Source organism: Melopsittacus undulatus, chromosome 4 (genome assembly GCF_012275295.1).
Source record: "Melopsittacus undulatus isolate bMelUnd1 chromosome 4, bMelUnd1.mat.Z, whole genome shotgun sequence".
NCBI classification, from domain to species: Eukaryota; Metazoa; Chordata; class Aves; order Psittaciformes; family Psittaculidae; genus Melopsittacus; species Melopsittacus undulatus.
This window is the reverse complement of record NC_047530.1, coordinates 3,140,333-3,159,911: the sequence shown is the minus strand read 5'-3', so window position 1 is coordinate 3,159,911 and position 19,579 is coordinate 3,140,333. Positions and strand designations below refer to the sequence as shown.

General features: G+C 41.8%; 1 protein-coding gene across 1 annotated transcript in view; it reads right to left on the bottom strand.

Annotated features, from left to right (window-relative positions):
* ABTB2 (ankyrin repeat and BTB domain containing 2) overlaps nucleotides 1–19,579 on the bottom strand; it is a 137,883-nt gene that overhangs the window by 27,442 nt on the left and 90,862 nt on the right. The window lies entirely within an intron of this gene.

Below are 19,579 nucleotides of genomic sequence, written 5' to 3'. Positions count from 1 at the left end.
TGGGTACAACTTTGCTCATGGACACCACATCAGATAAGCAGTGAGAAGAGACATGCAGTTCAACTGAATGAAACACCAACACTGGGTCAAATTGCAGGAAGAAAACAAATGCAATTATTCCTTTTCTAGAAAGTACAGACAATTGGCAGCTCTGTGGCCCTTAACCTGGGCAGTTCTCTGCCTCTAGGGAAAGACTGATCATTTCACAGTCTGAAACACACTGGAGGAGAGAAACGGGAGAAATCTTCATGGGAAATTAACTGGGAGATGCTGCAAGCTAAAGAATTAATTTCTGTCTCTTCCATGTCCTATACTGGGCATTTTCCTCTGGACTTTCTGACATTTAGAAGCATTTGGCAGCTCATTAAACTCTGCACATGAAGTGATCCAGCCTTGGCAAACTGTCATACTCGCTGCAGCAGCTCATCAGGGACACAATACTGTCTGTATTGCCACCATTGCTTTGTTCAGTTCCTGGCCATGATGTTGACTTCAAGTGATACCCCATGTAAACTGGGAAAGTACACACAGCAGTGGAAAGTAAAACAGATGCTGCTCACCTATTACAGTGTTGTAAAGAATCACAGCAATGTCTGGTACCATCATGGGCTGTCAATATTTTATCCATAAGTTCTTTGAAATTTTCTCCATTTAGAATTTGACAGCCACTCCATTCCCAAGGAGATCAGGCTGGAGCTGGGTGAGATGTGCTTTGGGAAAGAATGGACTTTACTGTGGGCTTTTTCCCCTCATTTGAAGTAAAATAAGTTGTTTTCTTTAGGCATAACCAAGAAGGATGCCAAGCAGCACTTGGCAGGGAATTTACAGTGAATTGTAACTCTTTTCCTGGACAACTTACTACAGTCATTTGATTAGAATGGCAGAGGACATGACCAGCATGAGGAGATCATGTGTAGCAGTCCTTGAGGAGAAGCTGTGGGATGTCAGTGTTCACTCGTGGGTGCAAGTTACTCTTGGGGACATTCTGAATTGGACACAAGAGGAAAATATTTCACAATCAGAACAATCAGTCCTTGGAATTCCACTGAATTCCCCAACACTGGATATTTCAGCTGGATAGGGTGCTGGGCCATCTTGTCTAGACTGTGCTTTTGCCAAGAAAATGGACCAGATGATCCTTGAGATTCAACCTGGAATTCTATGATCTATGATTCATGCATCATGAAGAAACTAGTTCCCAAAGCAGGCTCCTCTGAGGATTTTTAAGAGCACTGGGACCAAGAATTTTTGGCAGAGGGATGTTAATTGCATGCAACAAGGAAGGAGCTCCAGAGGAGTCGGAAAATTCTGTCATCCTTCCTCTACATTGAATGCCAGGAAAATCCACATGGAGCTGGACCTTCAAAGGTGAGGAAGACCCTGCTATCTCAGATATAAAACAGTAGTAAGTCTTCCCAGAAGAAACAACCATGTTACCAACCTCCTTCCCCCAGCATCCCCATGAAGGGGATGCTGGAATACCCCAGGAAAGTCCAGTGACAAGGTTGCTGAAGAAAGGAGATGTTTTCCCCGTAGCCACCTCTCTTCTCCTCCTCTGCTATGCTATTTTTCATCACCTCCTGCTTTGCTATAGCAAAACAAAGAGGGAGCCAACAGTGACAGCAACATCAAGAAAGAAACATCTTGTTCTTCTAAACAAGAATCTCCTTCTAAAGGAGGAAAGAAAACAGCTTCCTAATGGAAGTAGGTGAGAACGGCAAACTTTGTCTCCTTCTTGGCAGTTTAGGCTGGCCCTGGAACACATGCACAGTCTCCACCCAGCCTGTCCTTTAGTTATCTAAATGGTTTGACTGAACAGCTTTGTATTCCCTTCTTCTGTAACAACCCCTCTGTAAGCCCCTGCTAACATTTTAAACACATGCAAATTTCAGCATTGCAAAACATGTAAATAACAGCATACCTATGGTCAGAGTAGGGTAGACCATGATAACTCCCCTATATTTGATTCACTGAAGCTACACAGAGGCTACACACAGAGAAGAATCCCAAATATTTAGAGATCATTGAGGTTTTTGCAAGGGACTGAAAGAAGAAGGGCTTTCAGTGCAGTGAGCTTAATGCTGGACCATGGCTCAGTCCCATTTTACCCTAAGATGATGGAGCTCAAAATCACTTACACAAAGCGAGTTAAGGACAGCTATAAAATGTTACAGATTAGTCTTACCTGTTCTCTCTTTCATTGTTTTAAAGAAACAAGCTTGAAACAACAAGACTGTGCCTTTGTACATACAGAAGAGAGTGATGTGACTAGCAGAGATGCTGGGAGCGATTGCCACATTGCTGAGTAAGTCAAGCAGGTTTTCTCAGAGCTTTTCAAGGCTCTTAGTTAGGAGTCTTGGGAAACCCACATGCAATGAGCAGAACCATATAGGGGAAAAATGGTGGGAATAACAGTAATCTGCAACAAGAAAGTGAATCATGTAGGAGGGTGGCTAGAAGAAGATGTGCTACTTAAATGTCACACCAAGAGGGAAAAATCCCAAGGATAGCAACAGAGTCAGAAAGAAAACAGAGTGAAGTCTCATGAATTGGAGAAAGGAAAAGACTCTGAGGCAAGACAGAGTATCCAAAACAGAAACCATGCCATGATGGTGTGGAGAAGAGTGGCATATTTAACAATTTAGATTCTCAAACACTAAATCCCTCTTCAAGCTGCAGGGGGAAAAGAAAATCCCTGAGCATGTAATTATATGTGAACAAAATGACAACAGAAATGATGATTCAGAAACAACAGAAAATCTTCGCTCGAAAACACAACCAGCTTCGGTCTGTTGTCGTTCCTTTCAGAATCAAAATATTTTAGTGGATTTGAGAAACCTCCCACACTTACAGAGAAAAGATAGGAATTACCAAGCTGGATCTCATTCAAGGATCATCTCAACAAATGCCATGTCTCTCAAAGCAGAAAGTCCCAGATCTTCACAGAAAAGGAAGCAGGAATCACAGCCAACTGGCCCTAAAAGAAAGTCTTCCCCTGAAAAAAATGGCTGGCTCATATCTTAGAAGATAAGAGTTCTCAAGTTTTAATGGATCGTTATCAAGTTACTAAGGTCTTGGCTTGGATGTGCCATGACACTAGCTTCCAGTTTAGGACTTATCCTTCAGACACTAATAGAATGAGAAACATCTGGATAATATTTTATTTATAGGGATCTTTTCTCCACTGAATCTGCCTTCACAGTTTCCTCTAAGTGAGAATATAAAACAGGACAAGAATAGTTTAAATCTAGAACTGGCAGTTAGTAACCACAGAGAGAAATACCACCCGTTCCACTCTTGTCTGCAAACCATACTTAGAACTACGGTGCAGCATCAGACAGGTTTTACCTCATGTTCATTGCAAATCAAAGCTAAATTCAAGCTTATTATACCAACCCATGAAGTAATCATCAGGAACTCACTATGAGTAAAAAGACCCCTCAAGTCTGTGGTTTATTTATGACAATCACATCTTACAAACTTTGTTTCGAAAACAGGGAAAAGATTCCATTTTCAGGCTGAAAACAAGTACTTGTGCTGCTCTGGAATGTGCCATGTGTCTCATATAGAAACACATATTTGTAACATCTGTAGCTGTGGCAAAGGGAACTCTTGATTTCTAGACAGATGGAAAATAATTAAAACCAACTTTAGTTGTGTATAGTTGATGATAAGAGTCAGATATACACGATAGTTTTAACTACAACAATATGGTCTCAGTTGTGTGGTCAAAGATGTGACTGACTTCCATCTGCCTCCCCCAGATGCTCCCAGAGCTGTTTGATCCCTGATGGGTACTGTGAGTAGCCACCTCCACAGAGGAAACGCAGAGGAAGGGAAACCACCGATCGTGCTCTTCTTGCTCCTCCCAACACCGCAATGTCCTCCATAAGCTGAAAACTACCAGGAGATGAAATACTCCCGCATGATTCTGGGTCTAACTGCAGTCTTGACCTCAGTTAATACACAGCTGTACGTTTATATCGCTTCCAAGACCAGATGCAACTATGAGGTCTGACTTGCTGTTACATCTGCTGAACTAGACACAGAAAAGAGCGCTTGTCAGTGACTTATGCCTGTCAAGATTGTACCACCAGACTTGCAGAGGTCAATTATACAGATCTCCAAAGGATCTGGGTCTCAAATCTCTGGTCTCTCACCAGCCAAGAGTATCCTTACACCATCACTAATGTATGGGCTCTTCCCACCACCGGACAGTGGTTCTGGACAGGTTATTTGCATCAGACCTGTGAAACCTTTCTCTGCTCCTGTAAAAAGGTGACTACCCTGGTTTGCAAGCCTTCCATTTTGTATGCACAAATGCTTTAAGGACAAGATCACAGAATGGCTTGGTTTGGAAAGGCCCTTAAAGCTCATCCAGTTCCAACTCCCTGCCATGGGCAGGGACACCTTCCACTAGAGCAGCTTGCTCCAAGCCCCTGTGTCCGACCTGGCCTTGAACACTGCCAGGGATGGGGCAGCCACAGCTTCTCTGGGCACCCTGTGCCAGTGCCTCAGCACCCTCACAGAGAAAGCAGCACATCTCTGCTGCCCCTCAGCTGCCCAGGCCTGCAGGAAGGACACTTCATCTGCACACCTCCCAGAAACTGCTGTCTGTCATTTTTACTTTAACAATTTACCTTTCTAAAAGCCCAGATGTGCTTGTGCCAAGTTACAGACAGGTCACAAACTGCCTCAAGCTCTTGGATGTTCTTCCAAATCAACTGACATGGAAAATCTGAAGAAGTCCTTTTGTGTCCTTGTTGTAAATATTACTACATTTTTCCCTAAATTAGCATCATTGTCTAACAGAAAATAAGCAATGGCTGGCATGTTTTGCTCCATGTTTTATTTCCCAGGACCTCTCCCAAAGAGGCAGACCAAGGAAACCTTGCCACGCACTACAATTCCTGCTGCGAAGGAAAACACTGGTACGTTCTGGAGCAGGACATGAATACAAACTACATGCATTAAAGAAATGAGCCTGTAGCAGCACAATATGTGATAGGCAGAGATAAACATGGGCAGAGAGCCAGAACTGGTTGTCTGCTATTCTTGGATTAGCCTTGATCCTGTGGGCAATAAAAACAAGAGGTAACTCCTATGGTTCATTCCAGCAGCTACACCAGCAATCTAAAACAACCCATTGCTATCTGCAAGCAGATTTATCTGGGGTCTGTGCAGTTCTTCACTATCCAGTACTGAGACTTCTCCCATTACACTTCATTCCCACTCAGAGGATTGAGATAACAGGCTTCTTACTTATGACTTCAATCTGATTTGCCAATATGCATATGTTAAAAACATATGCTGGTTCTCCAGCCAAAACCAATGTGCCAGATTCAATCACAGAACTGATTTTCAGGGCCCAGTTGTAAAACCCTGCAGGCAGAGCATTGCCTGAAGCTCCTGAGTTACAACTGTGTGAGCAAAGAGCCACAAAGAGAAACATTTTGGTGCAGTGTTGGAATACTGAAAACTGTTTAATTGTAACAGGAAAAGTTTGTTCAGCTGAACAGAGATAATCCTCACCAAAGAAAAGGGAATAAACAGGGAAAAGTTTCCTACTCACAGCACAGGCTGAAACCTGATTAGTATTTCAAAAGAGAAATTATACAAGACAAAATAGAGGCTAAAATTTCAAGGTTGGAAAAAGATACTTTCATTTTCAGGACTAAAAGTTGATGAAACTTCAATTTTTCTAATGGCTTGACTTACGTTATACTTCTGTGCCATGTCACACCTACTGTGAGCATGGACTTCCTGTATCGCTGGTCTCACCTGATGCTGGTGTGTTTTCTTAATGGAAATCTAAGTAATCTTTTGGCTTTTCACATTCCTGGAGTCTGAGAAGTTCCAGAAACTAACTTAGCATGAAGGCATGAGGAAAACACCAATACATGCAGATGAAATGAACTTATTTTGGAGCTCTCTTGAGCACAATAATGTAATGTGTGGTACCCGCTCCACCCAGTAGTGTAAGTATCCAGCCCAGGTTCCTGCTGCTATCCTACAATCACAGAAAGTCTCACAAACCAGCTAAAATTTTCTTGAATGAAAGGAAATCAAGCCCACAGGTGTAGCATTTGTGAATGAACAGGCAGTGGCCTTCTCTCTAAGCCAGTATTAGGTAAGACACCTAAGATCTGTCACTAATGAAAGATAAGGAGGAGGATTAACATCACTTCTGGATGAAATAGATGACAGTGTGCATTTTTAAACCTATTATTTTGCAAGAGAACATCACTTTAACCTAATGGCAAGCTGCTCAATGAACTTATTTCACCTATATTCAAGATGCCTCTGTTTTGTTTCTCAATTCTTGTCTTAAAATATTGAAGAGTTGCTGTGCAGGAATGGAAAGAGAGGTCTATTTCATCCAAAGATGTTTGGTACCAGTGGTGAATGAATGTGTTTCTGTTTTTCTGCTGGAAAGCGCAAGGAGTTATATATTTGCATTTTTCCTTAATTAAATAAGGTGCCGTGTAACTGCATAGAATAAGAAATATAAGCAATAGAAGCATCCTGAACTTAAAGAAAACAACAACTGTGAAGTCAGTCCTTCTATGCCAGCCTAGAAATCCCCTCACTCTTCCATTTTGTGTTTAATATTCCCAATTTCAACTCTTTTGATGCTTATATCACTGTGATTTTTATGGTCATATCAATGAGCCTAAAGAGCATGACAAATGGTAGACGTAACTGCTTAACTATAGGAGTCTGATAGGTAGATTTGATTGGTCAGGCTCAAATTCTTTCAGTTTCCAAATATCCTAAATTTAGAGCATTAATGCACTGAATTTCAACATTTGGAGCTGCAGTGCTTCTCAGATGCCACAAATTCCAGCTTTCAGCACTGTTCCTTGGATCTGCCAACACTGCTGCAGAACAGCCTCCTGCTTTGACTGTTCCAGCATATGAATTTCATATAATAGTGTGTTATATATATAAAATATGTATACCTGCAGGAGATATTTCAGCAGATAACAGTTTGTTCTTGGCAAGAACAATGCAGACAAATGTAAAGTCATGTTAAGAAGATTTTACCACCTTGGGTATCAGAAGCCTCCTGACATCTCTACTGAACTACAAGGACTATGTTGCTTTCTTTTAGGAAAAGGTCTATAGATCTACAGCCAGAGTTGTAGAGTTCCTGTTATAATAAATTTATGTGCTGCAGACAATAGGCATAGCTGATAAAATATCATGAACTCATGATTTCATAGTCTCAAGTCTTTCAAACACTGTAAGCTCATAAAGCTGACTCACGTGCTCTCCCAGTATCTCCAGGAGGACAATGTTATCCACATATGCACTGCAGAATCTGGCTGGTAACTTCAACCATTCCTCAGAACACACAGTTATTTCTACATGAGAAGTAAGTGGAATCTCCACAAACAACAGTCTTGCAAGATATGTAAAGGCACTTACCTTCAAATCTTGACACCCCCATGCATGCAGTTGCCAAGACTACCAGCACAAACAGGAGGCAACTTGTCACACTACCAAAGCTTTACATCCCATCTATTCTGAACTACAGAGTTGCAGATTTTGTGCTGAGTTTGCAAACAGCCGAATAAAACACTGCCAGTGTTGGTTTATACCCATGACATCTGCAGTACAGAATAGGAGGTAGATAACCCAACTGTCATCCAACTCTCAAGATCAAGGTTATCTGTTTCCCCATCTCTCTCTCTAAAAAGTGCACTTAAATTAATACACTAATTTACTCTTCTATTAATATATCAGATAAAACTAATAGGGGGTAAGGAAACGGAGTTTTCTTATACACAGTTAAAACCTGTTCCTGCAACAGGTCCAACCTGGTTCATTTTGACCACTGCAGAGGGTGCAGCCTTGTGGTTACTACAGGAACACAGAGGAATTTCAAGCTCCAGCTTATGACTAGCACAACATTAATAAGTTTTGTTTCCAATACCAAATTACAAGGTTATTTTTGCTTTTCAGCCCCATTACAATCCTGCTGCCAGAAAGCAGATTTAAAACCACAGAAGCATCGATGAATGATATGTTAAAAGTGACAACTAAACATACATCAATTCTAACCCCAAGTGCAACGTGCACAATTCTTTTTCAGCTTGTTGAAAAATGTTATCCAAAGTTTTCATCAGCTCTACACTTCATTACCTGTTGCTTGAATAAACTTTTCTATCAACACCCCGTGCTCTGCGTTCCAAACACAAAGGAAGAGTAATCAGTAAAATATATACAAAACCTGGGAAACACCTCTTCCCAAAGTTTTTACCTCAAAAAAAACGTGAAGAAACAAAATTACTTGAGAAATAAATTAGCCTTAATTTGCCATTCTTCATAGGAGGTACTTCTGGGCTCCAGCTATGTGAATAAAGAAGTACATAGCTTACACTGGGGTGAATGCCCTTTCTACGTGTACAGGCAGATTGAGCTTGGCCATTTACCCTTAAGCATATTTAGTGTCACAACACAGAGTTTAGCAGACTAAAAGAGTTAATTAAACTATTGTAGCTTCTTGAATAAGAAAGAATGGAATGCCCAGATGGAAAGTCGTTTAAGGAACATATGTTTCTGTGATGTTCTAATGCACCAAGTCTTTGGAGAGATCCTTCCTGAAGAATCTGGCAGCCACAAGAGGGAACTAAGCGCTGACTTCCTGGCACAGGGCAGTGCTCCACAAAGGTAGTTCCTAATCACACAGTCTGGATGCTGGAAGCAATGCAATTACAGCAAGATACATATAGAACACAGGTTATATTAGCATGAAATTACAACATGAGTAACGTGCTCATAATCTTCTCAACTAGCTTAACTATCTTCTAATACTGCATCATGGACAACTCATCCTTTCCTGCTGAGAAAGCCTACCAATACTGAGATACCTGTCTCAGATGAACTACATGTTTCTCTGGAAGGATCTTTTGCATTTCTGAAGAGGTGAGGAATGGCCAAGTGAATTCCTTACAGTAGCAGAGAGATCTCCAGCAAGCCTAGGATTAAAACTTCCAGCTTCTGTCTCCCCCCTTCTCTTCTCTAGCCACTATGCTATTATGTTTTATTCCATGGAAGAACTTTGGGTACAAACTCTTCAGTGGCATTCAAGTTCTCTGTAGCTAACTCCAGACTGAAACTACACCTTGCAACAGCATTACTCCAGATTTACAATGATAAACAGTAAACACAGCTTAGTCTCTTTTCTCTCTAAGCAAACACGTTAAACCAGCATGCATAGAATCAACACAAGGTTGTTTAGCCCTAGAAGAATCCATGAGCCAGGGCTGAATCAGCTCAGACATGCAACTCATTTGAATAGGATTTGTCTTGCAGAGCAGACATGCTTTTTAAAACAGTCAGCTCAGCATTTACTGCAAAAACATGTGATGAAAACAGTGCAGTTAGCTTCATAACTGACCACCAGGTCATGGCAGCACATTCACTCTTAAGTATATGACAAGGAAGTGCAAAATGGCAGGGTCTCCTTTAAAAAGGAAACAAAGCAGAGACATACCAATCTAGGATTACCCCAGGGAAAGCTTAGTTTCTAATCTCCATAAGGTCAATGTGAAAGAATGATTGTTGCTATTATCGTAAATTGTACCCAGAAACATTTACTCTTCAGCAGAGCTCAACTCTTAGGTCTCTGCTACAAAGATGTCAAGAATAGTAAGAGTGAAAACCCCACCAAGCTGCCAGTCCTGGCTGCTGTACAGCAACAGCTCAGAATTGTACCTTTATTTGGTGTGGCCTTTGTTAAAGCATCAGCTAACTCCTTCCTCAGGAAACAGGCAAGTTCTGCAAGTGAAGGGCTGTAATTTAGTCCAATAGGAAATAATATTAACTTCAATTGGAAGCAGCAATTACTGAAAACGATGCAACCTGGTGGCTTGTAACCACCATTGCTCTTGCAATATGCTCAGAACCCTTCATCCACAGACTTAGTGCTCTTTACTTAGTTAAAAGAGCACTATGTTGGTATCATGATACTGCCTTTAAAGATCTATGCCTAGGAAAAATGGAGACAGGATGATCTTAAATGACAGCAAACCCAGTAAGAATCAAGTAGAGAAACTGAGACACTTGGTCAGTGCTCTACAATTTTCACTGTCCAAAAGGTGGAAAAAGAAGCCAGGAGACCTTATCTTACTGATTTCTGTGTTTTTACAATGCCCTTTAGCAACACATGCTGTAACACTTCTATTTTAAGTTTCCCTGGATGTTTTTTCCTTCATTTTTGATGCTAACTTGCTGCTCTGTCATCTTCTCTTGAAACAGCAAACTACAAACAATACACAACACAGGGTGCCTACAGGCACTGAAGATTCCTGTTGGCACCAGCCCTGGCAGCTAAGTTGCCAGGCTCTCATTTTCTTGCACCCTCTTTTTTATGTGAACATATGGAATCTTAAGAGCAGGAGCCAAGAACTTAACTTGGACATCTTTACAGTCGTTACAGTAATTACCATAGCTGTAGTTGTAGTAATTGCAGGGTGGTAGCACACACACATACATGCACAATGGCTGTCATCTCTTCATTGCTAAACCGGACAGCCAAAAGTCATCTACATAGTTTTCAGGCATGTTTACAAATAGAGACATTCACCAGAAATGGCTTATGTCAAAGAGAGGACTTTCTGGGGATTTCCAGGAAGCACTGAGGTCCACTGTAAAGTACCTATGAAAGCAGAAAGGGGTGTTCTTCAAACCAGTGTTCTGTAACTGAGAGGACAAAGACTATCAAATGCCTTGTTACTTCTCTAGGTAGGTGGTAAGGACCAGCTGCTGCCTGCTGTCTACCTGCATAACTAAGTAGATACCTATCAATGATTGGGAAGTTACCAGGCTGACACAGGTAAAACAGCTTTAAGAGACAAATACTGTAATTAGAACCACAGACCAGCTGAGGTTGAAAGGCACCCCTGGAAACTGCTTAGACAAACCTTGCTTAAAACCAGGGTCAGCTAGAGTAGGCTGCCCATGACCATGTGAAACTGGTAATCTCTCAGGTGACCTGTCTCCTCTGTATCCGTGACATTGAAGACTCCTCAGACCATCCTTAACCATTGCATATGGAAATCACTGCATAAGCAGCAGTTTCTAGACTGCCTGAGAGCTGGTGTATGGTTTCACATACATCTACATATGTTCTTTTTTTTACCTGTAATTTTGCCTGTGTGCCAAGCCTGCAGATGAAGGCAGCCTCTTTTACTCTCCATAAAGTCTGCTCTGAGCTGTTCAATCCCATCTACAGGGAGATTCTTCTCCTTGATACTTTGCAGAGAATTTAAATAATCTATGTTTGTACCACACCCCTGCTCCAATACAGCAAGATCAGAAGATACAGGCTACTCTGGAAACACTCCAACAACACTACAAATTGCTTACAGACAGTAATGGGGAAGAAAGGCTGGTCTGTCCCAGGTGTGAGATAGCAGAGTTTAAAAGTAATTGAGCAGTGGTTGCTTATACAACAAAATAAAAGACAGAGGTGGGGAAAAAACTAATTCAAAGTAGATGGCATTGCCAGCTTCAGCAGTTACACTTGGATGGATTTGATCCTCGGGGTTTGCAATTAATTCCCTTCAATACTGCCAAGGTTATCCCTCACATTCCAATTTTGCAATCATAGACTCATAGAATGGTTTGGGTTGGAAAGGACCCTAAGATCATCTAGTTCTAAGCCCCTGCCATGGGCAGTGATGCCTCACACCAGACCATGCTGCCCAAGGCTCTGTCCAACCCGGCCTTGAACACTGCCAGGGATGGAGCATTTACCACTTCTTTGAGCAATTCGTTCCAGTGCCTCAGCACACTCACAGTAAAGAACTTCTTCCTTATATCTAACCTGAACTTCCCCTGTTTCAGTTTAAATCCATTGCCCCTTGTCCTGTCACTATGGTCTTTGAACTATGTAAGAAATGAACAATTCAGAAAATTAAGACTTGAAAACACTTCCATAGATGATGCAAAATAAAGGCAGGAGCATTACCAGGAGCCCAAACATAACTATTGACTGTCACCTATTGACTTGAATGGGACTTTAATCTTCACACAGCCAGTGCTGTGGTGTTCAGAGCATGCATGGACACACACACACACAGAGTAATAAACACATAAACATTGCATCCTGGATATCTCTTCAGTCATTCAGTTAGGACACCACCAGGAGCACTATGCAGAAGGAGTCCCACTAGCACAGGTTCTGACTGTTAAAAAGTCAGCAATTTCTAAGTATTTCTGTTTATTTTCTGGCTATATGTTACTGTAATATGTGCTGAGATGTCACCATAGAGAGCAGGAAGGTGAAAGCTCCTCACCACAAGTGTGATAAAGCTACTGACTCCTGTTAAATCACATCTTCTCAATTCTGAAATCTGTGGAAGCTATTCAATATATTGCAACTATTTAGTATGGGCTCAGCAAATCCATAATCCTGCCTAAGGTTGGGAACAGCACTGCCAGTGAACAGTTAATTTTAGTCAATAGATACACGCTGATTGTAGTTTGACTGGCCTCTGAAATAGGGTCACTCATTCCATCGTCCTTCTGAATATCTCAAAATCACAACTAAGTCTGACAGTAACTGGTTGAATCTGAAACAGGCAACAATACAGGGTAACAGATTCTCTCCTCAATGTTGGTGGAGAAACTGATCTTACCTGTTTATATCCCTCTTATTATTCTAATAAATCTACCAAATTAATTTTTCATCAATAGCAAATAGCTCTTTTTATTTCTTTAAAATAAAGAGGGACACATTTTTATATCACTCTGAACAAGCAATTTCATGATACCACAGTTCAATGTCAGGCTTCCTTCTGTTCCCCTATATTTATTTAATCAATACATTTGTAACAAAATAGTTGGCGAGAGGGGAGTAAAATCAATGGGACTATTGCATGGGGATGGGACTGGAATATGCTCACTGACACATCTTTCTGTAATCACACCATTGACTTCAGGGATACTCCAAGTGGATTTAAATACATAAACATGAATATATGATTACAGCATTATACTCTCTCCAGGCAAATGACTGAATCAGGGTCCACTTTTATTATTCCTATATACCTATTCTTGACTGTTAAGGCAGCTGTAGACAGACAGATATTAAGATCTTTCAGACAGGAGATCCCAGAACTTATTTTACTGCAGACCTTTTCAAAGACACAGCTCATTGAACGAAGTGTATCAAGTTCTGTTCCTGATGGGGCATGGTAACAATAGGATATGGCTGTAAAACAGAAGAATTCAGACATAAATATATTGAATTTGAATTAGGAAAGGCTGGGCCACAGATAAATCTGAAAGACAGACAATGATGTAGCTATTGCACTTAATAAAATTCCATAAACCTGCAGTTAAAAAGAGTAGAGGGGGGGAAAAAGCCTCATGACAGATCAATGAGAGCCTGGAAACATCCATCTGGAGAAAACATTTGTCCTGAAAAGTCTTAACCAGCTCTGAATGCAGTGATACTCCTCAGTGACACTAAGGATGCAGCTCAAGCAAACACAGGGCTCAGCAGCAGGCTCTGCAGGTTATTCCTGATTTTCCTTTCTTTTCTGCCAGCTGGATGCCCATGTAAGACTTTATGGAGACAATTCACATGAATAACTGGGATGTTAGTCTTTTCTTTAATATGAATTGATATCATTGTATAAACTTGATCCATGTGACCAAGTCGCTCTTGTCTCAAGCAATGTTGGAATGTGCATTAGCTGTGCCAGGGGAAGAAAGCAGGTAACCACGAGGGAAAGAGCTGAAGGCTCTAATTATTTCTAATGATACACCTAAAGATCATCAGGAAAAAAAGGTACTACTATCAAAGTAATGCTTTTTCAATTTAGAAAACATGATGAGGAGACCATCTTCATCAGATGGTCACTGGGGACAAGAAATAGCCAGAGGACAGGGGCTCTTTATTTGCATCCACCACTGCAAGGCTCTTGATATGGAAACTGTGCCAGAAGGCACTTGAAAAGCAGCACTGTAGGAAAGCAGATGCACAAACTACTTGGAGATTATTCTACTCTCAGTAGAAGTCAGTGATGTGTCTCTGATGTACCTGAAGACAGACTGCATTTTACAAAGTATGAAAGATAAAATAAGATTGTAAGGCCACTGCTCTGCTCAGTCTGGTTTAAACAAGACTGTTTGAATCTAAGGAGCACAATAGGCCAAAATGCAAACTTGATCAGGAGGTGCTCAGACAGGATTTTGACACTGTATCAGGAACTATTAATTTAGCTCCATCTCTGTTTTCCATGCTAGCCAGAGTAAGTTTGGATTATATGCCACAGGACATTAAACACCAAGTGTTCTAGCCAATGATGACTTAAATCAATACCTTAAGTATTGGAAGAATATAGCATTGAGCAAACAGCACTCAATAATAGCATGAAAGGCCTGCAGTCTTTTCTTCTGGCAGCATCAGATGCATTTTTTTGGTCCTTTCCCAATAAATAATGTCTCAGAGCAGGCACTGCTGGAAATCCTCCAGAGAGAGAAAACCTGAGCAGACAGGTCAGCTCCTTCACCTCCTGCCCAGCCACTGTGGCACAGGACAGTAGACACTAGACCATTTTTCCTGCTTGATCCTACTAAAAAATCTAATCATAGCATGGTTTGGGTTGGAAGCAACCTTAAAGCTCACCCAGCTCCAATCCCCTGCCATTGGCAGGGACCCCTTCCACTGGAGCAGCTTGCTCCAATCCCCTGTGTCCAACCTGGCCATGAATACTGCAGGGGATGGGGCAGCCACAGCTTCTCTGGGCAACCTGAGCCAGCGCCTCAGCACCCTCACAGGGAAGAACTTCTGCCTAATATCTAATTCTTCCTAATAACCTAAATCAACCCTCTTTCAGTTTTAAGCCATTCCCCCTTGTCTTATCACCACTTGCTCTTATAAGTTCCTTTCCATCCTTCTTGTAGTCCTCCTTTACATACTCTAAGGAAAAATATGGTTTGCAGGCTTACACATGGGCCCTGGATCATGTGAGGTAGCAGAAGTAACGGGAGGACTCCTGTTGGGAGTAGAAAACAATTTAGGTTGCTTTTGAACCTTGTAGATTAAAGCAGCCACCCAGCTGAAAGCAAGATGAGCAGGAGCCTTTCTGAAGGATTTATTGTGACAAGAGAGAAACAAGGTGAGCTCAGGTTTGTTTAGAACTACATCACAAACCACACTCCCCTAGAGAAGCAGCAGATCTGAAGCTTTCTAGATGCCTGCACATGGAAAACAGAAGGAAGCTCTCTCTTTTCTTATGAGGTAGCCCCCTGTGTGATTGTAGTTGGCTTCTTGCAGTGTCCACAGCTTTACCAGCTAAAGAGCTGTGAATCTCCATCGAATTGGCAAGCTCCACATTTTACTGTTGGCAGCTGACAAATCCTACATCAGCTCAGGAATTTCCCTGGTGTTTTACTGGATTTTCACTGGCAGAGTCAGATGGGTGCAGTCTGTGTGCTTCTGCTGATGTAAACTCTTTTATAGACTCACTGATGTTTGGAATGAAATAATGCCCCAGCAAACTCAGACAACATGTAAAACTTGGCACATGTGCAGCACGGATAGCTCAAAAAGTTCTGGCATGGCCACATCCATGGGCACTGGTGAATAAGCCAAGAATTACTTTTAGAACATTCTACAGAACAACAGTAATAACAACAGGCAAACATAATGTATAACTGTTTAATAGGGTAGCTGGAAGAGGAGGAAGCTCAGCCTACCAAAGACTTAATCATATACAGAGTGAAGCAGGATCCAACTTTTTGCCTGTTCTTAGGAATTAGATCATACTAACTTTCCTACAGTAAATGCTGTGTGCACATGATAATCACAATGAGATAGGCTGAGGGCCATCAAAGATGTCTATTTCTAGCTTTAAGGCTGATCACTCTCCTGGCCAGGATAGACTAGTCCACCCAGCTGTAAAATAAGACTACAATACTGACCTCAATTTGTGCTGTATAGGGAGCAGACAAATACTACCTGAGATAAGTATCACTGAGAGAGCATTCTTGCCTTGACACACCATTAAAAATAAGACAAAAGCTCTATATTCCACTTGGGAGAAAGTGAAGAAGGGAGAAAGAAACTTCATTTACCTTTGGATGGTCCTTCTCAAGTCATGGGATCCTAAACAATCCCAGCAAACATGCTCTGCTGCTCTGGGACATGAGCTCACACTGCAGAATGCTCCCAAGCTCAGCCAGCCTGACATAAGCAATGGGAAAGAGCCCAGAGCAGAAACAGAGCAATGGGAGTGCCACATGTCTACTCTTCATGGTCCAAACCCACACTGTCTGATCTCTGACACAATACAGACTACGATCTCCTAGAAACTCAAGTATCTTATTGCCCAGAAGAGATGGTTTTTTTGCAGCAACAAAGGCAGTTGTGCTCTGTGATGACACCAAAAGGCTCTGAGCCTTCAGGCCCTCAGGTGTATCGTTACTGCGGAAGGCAGCTTGGTCTCACCTCAGGCTCTAATCCCTTTGCCAAAGTATTGCACAAGTGGCACTCTATTTGCAAAACACTTCCTCAGGTGGCCTATCTGACATCAAATAGCAGATGGTTTATTGTCCATGCAGTAAATAAGGTCATTTTGGGGTTCCAAGTGGGTCATGGCTTGGTCACACAGCAAGCAGCTGCATTCACTGTGGAAATGCAAGTATTTCGCTTAAGATACCTGAGTGCTTTCTCCATCATTCTGCCTCCCCTCCTCTTACTGCTTCAATGCCTGGAGGTAAGTATCAGAACCAGATATAACCAACTCACAAACTTCCCAGAGCTTCAGTCTATTGCTATCCCACATCATTCACATACTGGAGGCTAAACCAGAAAGCTCCTCTACCTGCCAAGTTCTAAAGACACAACTATATCCACCCCATTCCTGCAGGACTCTACAGTTTACCCACAACCTCAGTTCTCTGGTTGCCAAGGTGTTTAGCATGAAGAAGGCACATAGCTTATATGAGCTTAAACTTGCTCTGTTCACTGGGGTGTCTTGCATACCTAATTGCAAGCATGTATGTTTTCATACCTTATACAGACTGCTATATAAAATGTTCAGATGCTCAGCCAGGTTTTGAAAAGCCCTTTATGGCATATGACACCTTCCAACAGGCTTCTATGCTTGCCTTCATGTTGAAGTACAGTAAAGGCCTTCCAGACCCTACATTTTCATAACACTGTGCAGTGTGACACACAGAAAGCTCACAGACAACAGAAAGCCAGGCAAGATGGATTACAGGTTGTCAGTTCTCTAAATGAACAACTACAGTTCTTTCCACTGAATCACTGTGGCCCATGGGTCTTTCCAAGATCTGGTTTTACCAAGTCTGCGCTCTCTCAGCCATCTCTCTCTTTGCTAAACTTCAGATTAGCATCCACCTCCAATAGATTTATACCAGAGCCCAGTAACTGAAGCACAAGCAAATGCAGAGTTGGTCAGGCTTACTGTACTTGTTTGTGACTGAGGGGGGTTTTTTCAGTAGAAAACAAATTGGGATTGCAGTGCACACAACAAGTATATTCCAGAAAGAGAGAGCACAAATACACAAAAGAGCAATGCAGAGTTTGCAGCTGACTTAGCACAGCTCAGGAAAGAATAAAAGAACTGGGCTGCACAGCCTTGCCAAGTCACATTAGGTGAATCAGTGCCCTCATCTATCCTGCCACGAGTCTGGCATCTCACACGCAGCCTCAACCATCTTCCCTCTTAAGCTAGGAAAGAGTAAACTGTCTCTTGTATAAAGTGTTGCTAGGAGCATTTATCCCACTGGCTATGCTAAGTAGCACACACAGAGATCGATGCAGTAAGACACATACAAATACACCCTGGAGCAAATGAAATGCAGGGTTGGGTGTTCATTTGTAGTATACTGGGCACTATTAATTTCATTTCCAAGTTTCATAACCTTTTCAAAGCCAATTGTTTAACCTGATAGTCCTCAGGTTCTGTTTTTTCCCCCACCTATTGTCAGTTTTTGCTTTATTTTAATATATCCTCTTTAATTTTCTTTTCAGCTAAGTACTGGTCAGAAAAAAAGGCAGAAATTTCCCTTACAACAGCTGTTATAGGATCTAATGTGGATTTTAAATCAGACTAGAGTTGCAGCCTGCGTTCCAATAGAAGTCCGGTGAGCCATGTGAAAAGCATTGTTTGGGGGCAATTGGGGAGATAACTGCACTCCTGATTTAACTACTTTATTATCCTCAGTGTACAAAACAAGTTGCTGCAGTAACATCATGATACTGAGAGCCTGAAAAGAGCACAACACAAAATAGAAAGCTTAATCTACATTTCTGATAGAAGCTGTTTAGCCGCTTCAGCTGTACAACTGTGGGAACTGCTGGTACATCTTTGCTGAATCTGGCCTCACGAAAACTCGGGTTTTGCACAGTGTGCAAACATGAAATGCAAAATAAACAGCCTTGCACTTGGTAGGGCACTTGATTGAGATTAGTGAGCCCCAAAACCAACGGGCTCTGAGTTGTGCAGCTTCTTCCTATCCCTTTGTTACTCTATTTCACTTAATTTCTCTTGGTTCTTCATACATCAGTTCCCACTCTCTGCTGCTTGAGTTCTGCTCTTTAATTGTTCTTTTTGAAAGGATTCTTGGGGAGGATCAAATGGAAAGATAACCTTTTTACTTTGTAAAACAGTTGAGCTGCCACCAGACAGATATCTCAAAGAGCAGAAACTACATTACAGTACAGAAAGATGTTCAACAACCAAGAGAATAAAACCAGGTGACCAGTGGAGGCAGCTACAAAGACTCTGAGGGTGGTAAGTTTATATTTTAATCCTTATTTGAAGTTCCCCTTAACCTAAAGTAACTTACCAAGACTGAAATTATAGAGGCTGCCTTCCACCCAGTATGTTTTTCTGCACCCTGACAATTCAGAGCCTTAAAAGGATACAATTCAACCTACTGTTATTCTCAAGGTCTTCTCTCTTCTGAGTAGCCAGGCTCTGGCCATGAAGCCCTCAGCCACAGTTCCAATGGTGGTGAACACAGCTATAAGAAGCCTTTAGGGCTGCTGAAATCAGCTGGCAGACTTGGAGCAAGAGAGTGCAGGCTGAGAGCATCGTTGAGATGTTACCATGATTTCATATCAATTTTAGAAGCTGGGGCTGAGTAAAGCCCCAAGTAGGAAGAAGAAAACATGTTGTTTACAAAGCTGCAGATGTTCTCCTTTCCCTGCTCACCTTTCCAACAAGAAGGGAATGTGGCCTCCCCCTCCAGCTTTAACACATCACTACACTGTGAAACTTCCCAACCACAACCTGCTTTTGGGAAGGGCCAGGACAGAGCCTTGATACCCAGTAGGCTAAAAGGCATCCACAGAGTATGCTAGCAGAAATACTGGATGAAGTTAATCAGAAACCAGAATTTCCCATTTAAGGTAAGATTTCTGAAATCGATACAAAATTGGATATGCATTTCAGACTTTGGAAACCTGACAAGTGTGGAGAGGCCTGGGTCTCCCTGCAAGAACCAGCTATCAGTCTGTCTTTGAGCTGGGGAGCTGCCTGACCTGTCAAGGAACTCAACTTGTGGCCAGGGCTCCAAGGGCTCC